The sequence below is a fragment of the Pleurodeles waltl genome, unplaced genomic scaffold (genome assembly GCF_031143425.1).
Source record: "Pleurodeles waltl isolate 20211129_DDA unplaced genomic scaffold, aPleWal1.hap1.20221129 scaffold_58, whole genome shotgun sequence".
Classification (NCBI taxonomy): domain Eukaryota; kingdom Metazoa; phylum Chordata; class Amphibia; order Caudata; family Salamandridae; genus Pleurodeles; species Pleurodeles waltl.
The window spans coordinates 917952-927223 of NW_027150290.1; positions in this window are offsets into that span (position 1 = coordinate 917952).

Genomic DNA, 9272 nt, shown 5'->3' on the forward strand with positions numbered 1-9272 from the left:
GTCATTACCGCCGTGGCGGTCGGAGTGTTGACTTGGCGGTTTGGCTTTGGCCAAACCACCAATGTCATAATAGTGGAGGTGGGTACCGCCACCCTATTGGCGGTAATACCTCCACTATTCCACCGACTGTCGGGGTCGTAATGACCCCCCATGTGTATCAGTGGATAACCTAGGAGAATAGCTCCTGGAAGACACACTAGGGGGGTCATTACAACCTCGGGGGTCTTTTCACAAGACCGCAGAGGGACCGCCGTGCTGAAGACCGCCAGTGATGGCGGTTTTCCGCTCAGCGTATTATGACTCTTGGCAGCTCTACGTCGTTTTTCCGACGGAGAGCCGCCAACAGCCATAGTGATGGGCGGCGGTGAAGTGGAGGTTGCTCCACCTCCACACCACGCCAACAGAACATCGCCCAGCGAATCACGTCCTGTGATTCTGCACGGTGGTGTTCTGTTGGCGGTGTGGTGTCGGCCGAGCTGCCCCCATGGCTCCCGTCCCCTCCCGGAGGATCGACGGAACAGGTAAGTCGATCATCTGTTAGGGGAGGGGGTGGGGGGGTGTTGTGTGATGTGTGCGTGCATGGAGGTGTGCATGGGTGTATGTAGAGGGGGTGTGTAAGTGCGTGTATGCTTGCGGGGGTGTTGCATGTTTTGGGAATGTGTGCGCGTCTGAGTGTGTGTGGATGTTGGCATGTGTGTCGATGTGTGTGTGTGTATGTGTGTTGGTGGTGCCTGCGTGCATGTCGGGTGTGTATGTGTAAGGTAATGTCGGGGGTCGGGGTGGGGAGAGGGGTCCTGCCACCCTTGGGGGGTGGCAGGGTTGGTGGGGGAGACCCCTATCAGTGCCAGGGAAGGAATTCCCTGGCACTGATAGTGCTTACCGCCATGGATTTCCTGGCGGTACCTACTGCTGGAAATCCACGCTGATAAGCCGGGTCACAATACCGTGTGCGGTACTGTCTCGGCCGCCGGGCTGGAGACCCAGGTCTTCAGCCCAGCGGTCGTCTCCGTCCTGGCGGGCAGAACAGAGAAGCGGCGGATGACCATGGCGGTAACCGCCATGGTCATAATTAAAAAAAAAAGACCGCCAGCCTGTTGGCGGTCTTACCGCCGCTTTAACACTGTCCGCCAGGGTTGTAATGACCCCCTAGGTGTTTTAGCGGATAACCTAGGAGAATAGCTCCTGGATGACGTAGTTGTATGACAGTGGATAACCTAGGAAATAGTTCCTGGAAGGGACAGTTAGCGTCCATTAGGTATCCCCGTTAGGTCCGGAGGTTGAGAGTAGAGAGTGGAGTGAATCAGGTAATGTGTAAAGTCTGACAGGGGGCAAAGGGACGAGCAAGTGGTCGGTGTCCATTGACTTTACCCGGAGCACAGTCAGACCTTTTGTTGAAAATTTGAAAAGTGTAATAATAATGACTAAAATATGTGATGTTAACAATGTGTAATAAGGATGATAAAAAGAATATGATGTTTCATAATCATAGTGGCAAATTCTCATTCATAATTTAACCTATATTCTGTTATGTAACAATCTATTTCGTCCCCTATAAATGCTCCCACACTTGACATTGAGATAGAAGAAGTGCTATAGGTTAGCGAGATTGACAAAAGAACACATACAGGGGAAAGAAAGAACATAAGGAGTGGGTGGTAATAAAGAGTACACAGACATATAGGAAGCGTATGTCCTGGGGAAAATCATGGATGCTCCCCTGGAACATATGATAAAAACATTTTTGTCTGCCAAGAAGAAAATACAGAAATATTGTAAGCAATGGTATGGAGATACCAAAGACCATGCTCAGCCATGGCCTAAGGAAGGGATATTTGATGAGGACATAGTTGAACATACATTGACTTACATTAAATCTAAATATCAGACGCGAAATATCCACGGAAGGGGCTCCAGAGGGACCCCCACCGTATGGTCTCTACCCTATTTGGTCAGCGGCCGGATATCAAGATTCAGTACGGGTCGAATCAGAGGAAGGTGAGACAGAGGTGAAGGAGGCGGAGAGAACGCCTAGCCTAGTCCTGACAGCTCCTCGGGAGAGCATGAACAGAGACGCAAGGGAGGAGCAATACCTAGGGTGCACCGCCTTGGAGAACGGGCAGACAGATTTGAGAATGTTGACCCTCTTCGAAGGCAATGGACTACAGGGCAGATTAGGAGATACATCTGCGAATACATTGAGTGAGGCAGCAGGAGAGTGGATGTTGGAGGAAAGAGAGAAGGAAGAAGATGTAGAAAGGTCACAATAAGATGGATATTTAGAAGAAACAAGAAGGGAAACAGGAGCTGAGGCAGCAGTTGAGGATTGGGATGATGAGTCTGATACGAATAAGGGCACAGCAGGAAGAGACAGAAGCCTGTATAACGTTTGATCCCGTCCCATACGAAGGTTACAATTAATAGCACGAGACTCAGGAGAAATAAAGAGAAAGTAAATTCTAAAAACAACCAAATTTAGGGTGTCACCTATTGAGACGATAGAACAAGAGCAGGGCAGATATTTTTGCCAACCCTTTTCAGATGAATTAGCAGAATGGACTGAAAAAGAGGAGGGAAAACCATGGCTCGACAGGGGTCTTTCCAACTCTATGATTTAGCTATAGCAGAAACCTGTATACGACAGGGACAGGATGCCCCGGGTTGGGATTATCCATACATGCAAGAGTGTCTTGCAGTTTGGGAGATGTACGCCAAAGACAAACCGACTGAAGTAATACGCAGTAACAATCCAGACCCAAGGTTAAGTCATAGGTTAACAGGCTCCCTGCCTATCACTCAACTGCCTCTCATTTTTAAGGGAGGACAGGCACCAACATACGTACCTTGGCCACAGATGGACAAAGAAAATTTAAAGAGAGCACTGCCCCCACTGTCTGAAGGTGCAGGAAAATGGATTGGAAGTTTTGAAAAACATACTGCTGGAGTGAACCTTGCTCTGGGCGATGTCAAGAGTTTGTTGAGTTCTCTGGCAGGAGATGAGGTAAATACTATATTTACGAGAGCAGGACTTCCTCAAGTTAAGTTTACAAATACACAGTTTGATGGATTTTCCTTTAATAATGTCCGTCAGCATGTTTGGGATGCTCTGCGGTGGACATATCCAGATAGGCCAGATATTGGAGCTCTCATGGCAGAAAGTATTAGGACATCTGAGGACATTGCAGAGTTTATTGTGAGAATGAAAGAACGATGGCTACAGGAGGTAGGATGTAATTGGGAGAATGCAGGAGGAAATGCACTTTTATTTTAAAATGTGCTGAAGAGAGGTCATTCCACAGACATACAAGTAAATCTAGATGGAGTAGTGGGAATTGAAGCTAAACCATGGGCAGAAATACAGGATCACATAATACATTATTTTAAATGTAAACAAGAGAAAGATAAAGAGAGAACGGAGCAGGCAGAGAGAGCTACTGCTAAGTTGGTACAACAGAAACTTAAGAAACCAAGTACAGAAGGAGCACTTGTGACAGCACCATCAGCGACTGTCACAACGCCAGTGCAAGGGCTAGTACCAGTAGGACAGGTAGTGAGTGAAACAGTGAGAAGACAAGGAGGTCCGGCAGGAGAACAAGGAGCAATGCAGGGGAGAAGGCAAGGAGGGTACCGAGGGGGTCAGCCATGTTATTTTTGCGGCAGGTCGGGTTATTTTGTAAGGGAATGCAGAATTAAAAGGATGGATGAATGTATGCAGGCGTGGCCCACCTCACAAAGACAAGTAGCGAGGCTGCCGCAGATGCAATGGAGACCAAAGCAATATACAAGACAAGAGTGCCCCCATACCCTTCAAGCTCAGTGTATGACACCTCAGGGGCCACTGCAGCAACATGTGCCCCAGGGTGGCAGTAACACCATAGGTGGACAAGCGTAAGGGCAGGTAGGAGGAGTAGTGGTGCAAGGAGGTAACCCCTTTTGCGCACCGCCCCAAGTATCTAGTGGAGCACTGACACCTAATTATGTCCAATGAAAAAGCCCACAGGTAACAACTATGGTGGTCATTCTGACCTCGGCGGTAAAAGGCGCCTACCGCCGGTCAGAAATCCTCCATAATTCCGCCACGGTCGCGGTAACCCGCCACGGTCATTCTGACCCGCAGCAGCCAAACCTCCGAAAATCCGACAGCCACAACAGACCGCCAGACCAGCGGTCGGCGGAAAAGTGGAGGTGACCAAACCTCCACCGTCACGCCAACAGAAATACGCCCATGCCATTACTACCCACGAATCCACGCAGCGGTCTTTCAAACGCGGTTTTCCATTGGCGGTACACACCGCCGCGGTCAGAATACACACAAACGAACAAAACTCAGCCACATTGGCCGATTTGAATTCCACACACCTGATACACATACACACACCACTCCCACACACACAATACAATATAAAACACACACCCACATCACCCACAAACCCCTACGACAAAAAATTCAGAAAGAAGCACTGAGAGACACATCAGCGATCACAGAATACCATCACACAGAGGCACACTACACCATCGCCCACACAATATCCACACACAAAACAACACACACCACCACACTCAACACACTTAACTACACATACTCCACCCCAAACATCATATACACCACTCCATGGCACCCCAAAGACAGCCCCGCTTCTCAGACGAAGAACTCAGGGTCATGGTGGAGGAAATCGTTCGGGTAGAGCCCCAGCTCTTCGGCACACAGGTCCAATACACCAGCATTGCCCGGAGGACGGAGCTATGGCAGAGGATTGTCGACAGGGTCAACGCTGTGGGACAGCACCCCAGAAATCGGGAAGACATCAGGAAGCGATGGAACGACCTACGGGGGAAGGTGCGTTCCATGGTATCCAGGCACAACATCGCCGTGCAGAAGACTGGCGGAGGACCCCCACCTCAACCCCCACAATTTACAACATGGGAGGAGGAAGTCTTGAACATCCTGCATCCTGACGGCCTCGCAGGAGTCGGCGGAGGAATGGACACTGGTAAGTTGAAGCTTCACTACTGCTTCCCCCCCACCTGCATGCCAAATCATACCCCAACCCTCACCCCCATCCTCGAACCCCACCCTCACCCCCACCCCCATCCTCACCCCCACCCTCACCCTCACCCCCACCACCATCCTCACCCCCACCACCATCCTCACCCCCACCCCCAGCACACCTATTCCCTGCCAATGTCTCACCATCACAACCCACACATCCCAAAACCTAGGCCTGCATGCGTCCACTAAGCATGGACACCCATCACCAAAGCATGCCCAATGCATATACACATCCCCCCCACAAGCCACCCTCACCAAAGCCCCCACACACGAATGCCAGCACTTGGGGACACGGGAACCCACAGATACACCCATATGCCACACATTGAAACTATAACCATACCTCTATACCCCTGCAGGACCCGACCGTCAACACACCGCCACGGAGGGCCCAGAATTCTCCACCCCCCCCACCCAAGAGGCCGTCAGCGATGACAGCAGCTCTGTCGACCTGGACACTGATGACCAGCCCGGACCATCGGGGACCTCTGGACAGTCGGTTCCCCTCACACAGGCACAGGCCACTACAGACCCAAACCCCTCTGGGAACACCAGCACAGCTCCCACCCAGCGGGCCCATGCCTCTGTCTCCAGGGCGCGTCAATCTGCGGTGTGTCTACCACTACAGGGCACCCAGGATAACCCACCACCCCAACAACAACAGGGACCTGGGGGCAGTGGTAGTGGGCACACCGGCCAGGGGGCAGAGGCCCAGGGAAACAGGGCAACTCGGAGGGCAGCTGTGCGACAGGGGGGGGACGGGCCCAGGGAACCCACTCTCCACGAGGCCCTCACCACCATCATGGGAGCATACAACCGCTCCCAGGAGACGATGGCGACGGTACTGGCCCGGTTCCAGGAGATCCAGGTACTGCAGGAGGAACACTATCGGGGGTACAGGGAGGACATCAGAGCCCTCACCTCCACCCTGGTTACCATGGTAGGGCTGCTGCAGGACCTCATCAACACCAGGACGGACACTCAACAACAACAAAGGGCCCCTGCCACTAGCCTGGACCAAGAACAGCCAACCACCTCCGCCGGCGCTAGTGGACAGGAGGCCCCCGCACAACAGCAGCCCACCAGACCCCCACCTCCTGCAGGAGAAGAACCACCCCGCAAGAGGGCCCTGAGATCTCGCAAGAAGACAGAGTAGGATGTCAAGACCCCCGCCAGCAAAGGATACCACCTGATGTCATCCCACTGTCCCACATTGTCACCCTGTCCATCCTTGAACTGCCCATGCTCCATCTCTCCACAGGCCTCTGGACAATGCACCTGTGTGACTGTTACTCTGGACTCTGCCATGGACATTCCTTCACCATAGCCCCCACCCACTTGAAACCACCCATCCCATTTTGAGCACTGAAATAAACACCTATTTTGCACAAAACTATCTGGAGTCTGGCTGTGATTTCAAAATATTGTAATTGACATGACAGTGCAAATATGTCCTTGTACATAGTGAAGTCAACAAACAGCTGCCACAAAGCTGTAGTCCATGGGGAAACGAAGCACAGGACTCGTAGTGGGGACCCCAGATCTGAAATAGGGAGGGAAAAGCCACAACTCAGTCATCATACACTGGGGCAAATAGACAGGCAGCAGAGATGCAGGAGAGTAGTTCACATTTACTAAATTATGTTTGAATTGTTACCTGTGTCCTATTGGAAGTACTGTTCAATGATTCTGTCCCTGTTGTCTGTTTCAGCCCCGTCGTCTTCCTCATCGTCACTCTCCACAGGTTCCACAGCTGCCACAACACCACCGTCTCGACCATCCTCCTGCAGGAAAGGCACCTGGCGGCGCAAAGCCAGGTTGTGAAGCATGCAGCAGGCCACGATGATGTGACACACCTTCTTAGGTAAGTACATTAGGGATCCACTTGTCATATGCAGGCACCGAAACCTGGCCTTTAGGAGGCCAAAGGTGCGTTCGATCACCCTCCTAGTACGCCCATGGGCCTCATTGTACCGTTCCTCTGCCCTGGTCCGGGGATTCCTTACTGGGGTCAGTAGCCACGACAGGTTGGGGTACCCAGAGTCCCCCAATAGCCATACACGCTGTCTCTCTAGCTGTTCCATCACGTAAGGGATGCTGCTATTCCTCAGGATGTAGGCGTCATGCACTGACCCTGGGAATTTGGCATTTACATGCGAGATGTACTGGTCAGCCAAACACACCACCTGGATGTTCATGGAATGGTAACTTTTTCTGTTCCTGTACACCTGCTCCCTGTCTCTTGGGGGAACCAAAGCCACATGGGTCCCATCAATAGCACCAATGACGTTGGGAATATGTCCAAGGGCGTAGAAATCACCCTTCACTGTAGCCAATTCGCCCACCTCAGGGAAAATGATGTAGCTCCTCACGTATTTCATCAGGGCAGACAACACTCTGGATAACACCTTCGAAAACATGGGCTGAGACATCCCAGAAGCAATTCCCACTGTTGTCTGAAATGACCCACTTGCCAGGAAATGGAGTACTGACAGGACCTGCACCAGAGGGGGAATCCCTGTGGGTTGGCGGATGGGGGACATCAGGTCGGGCTCCAGCTGGGCACACAGTTCATGTATAGTGGCACGGTCAAGCCGGTAGGTCAGGATAATGTGGCGTTCTTCCATTGTCGACAGGTCCACCAGCGGTCGGTACACGCGAGGATTCATCCGTCTCCTCGCCAAACCCAGCGGACGGTGCCTAGGAAGGACAACATAGAGCACAGAGTCAAGCAACCCACAGGTACGTACTCACAGCTTGCACAGTAAACGATTCTCTATGCAGTGAATGGCGTGTCTGAGTGGCTATGCAAGGCCTAGGCCTGTGTGACGCAGTTGAAATTGAGCCATGTGGACCTCCGAAATGGCGGCTGCCTGACCTGTGAAGTGTGACAATGGGATGTGAGGTCAATGCGCTGGCGTGGCACACCGCGGCGGTCGGCGGTCGAAGACCGCGGCGCGAAGCCGCATTGGTTAACATTGAAGCCTATGGGTTTCAGGAGCCAATGGCGAAGGGCGCCGGCGGTGGCGGTACGCACCGCCGCGGTACGCACCGCCGCGGACGTGACCGCCATTTCCTATCTACTTATCCACTTGCGACTTGAACTTTCACAGGAGAGGACCTATACTGCAAGTGTTGCTGTGACCTCGGTCTGGAAGGGACAATGGCTGCTGCGACTGGGGAAAGGGCCCCTGCCTTCACTGGAGAGGAGTTGGAGAAACTTGTGGATGGGGTCCTCCCCCAGTATGCGCTACTCTACGGTCCTCCAAGTGAGTTTAATTCAATATGGATTTGGGGCCACTGGCTGGCTTGGGGGCCTGGCGGGGGGCCTGGCGGGGATGGGGGGCATGTTGGGCCTGGCGGGGGGCCTGGCGGGGGGCCTGGCAGGGATGGGGGGCATGTTGGGCCTGGCGGGGGCCTGGCGGGGGGCCTGGCGGGGATGGGGGGCATGTTGGGCCTGGCGGGGGGCCTGGCGGGGATGGGGGGCATGTTGGGGCTGGCGGGGGGCCTGGCGGGGATGGGGGGCATGTTGGGCCTGGCGGGGGGCCTGGCGGGGATGGGGGGCATGTTGGGGCTGGCAGGGGGCCTGGCGGGGATGGGGGGCATGTTGGGCCTAGCGTGGGGCCTGTACGTGTCACATAGGTCCGCGCCCATGAGAAGATCGGGATTTGGCGTGCCATCGCCAAGGAAGTCCGGACCCTGGGGGTCCACCATCGACGGGGCACCCACTGCCGCAAGAGGTGGGAGGACATCCGCCGCGGGACCAAGAAGACCGCCGAGTCTCTGCTGGGGATGGCCTCCCAACGTAGGCGGGGTGCCTGCCGTCAACTGACCCCCCTGATGTTCCGGATCCTGGCGGTGGCCTACCCTGATTTGGATGGGCGCGTGAGGGCAGCACAGCAGACACAAGGGGGTGAGTACAAGCATTATCTACTCTGTTGTCGCGCAGTGGAGGTGTCTGGGTGGGGGAGGAGGGCTGTGGGTCCCCCTAGGCCAGGGCGATATCTGTAGGCTGGGCACCCCCGTAAGCCCCTGTGTCCCCAGCCACCACCCTCAGTAGTGTGTCAGTACAGCCATCCCTGGGCCGTGTCATCCATGGGTGCAGTTGTCAACTCTAGGCGTGTAGGGCATGTTCCACGGAATGCGTAGCGGACCCCAAGTGCGCAACTTAGTGCCGGGGGCATCTGTGTCTGTCATGTCCGCTAACTGTACTGGTGATCCATGT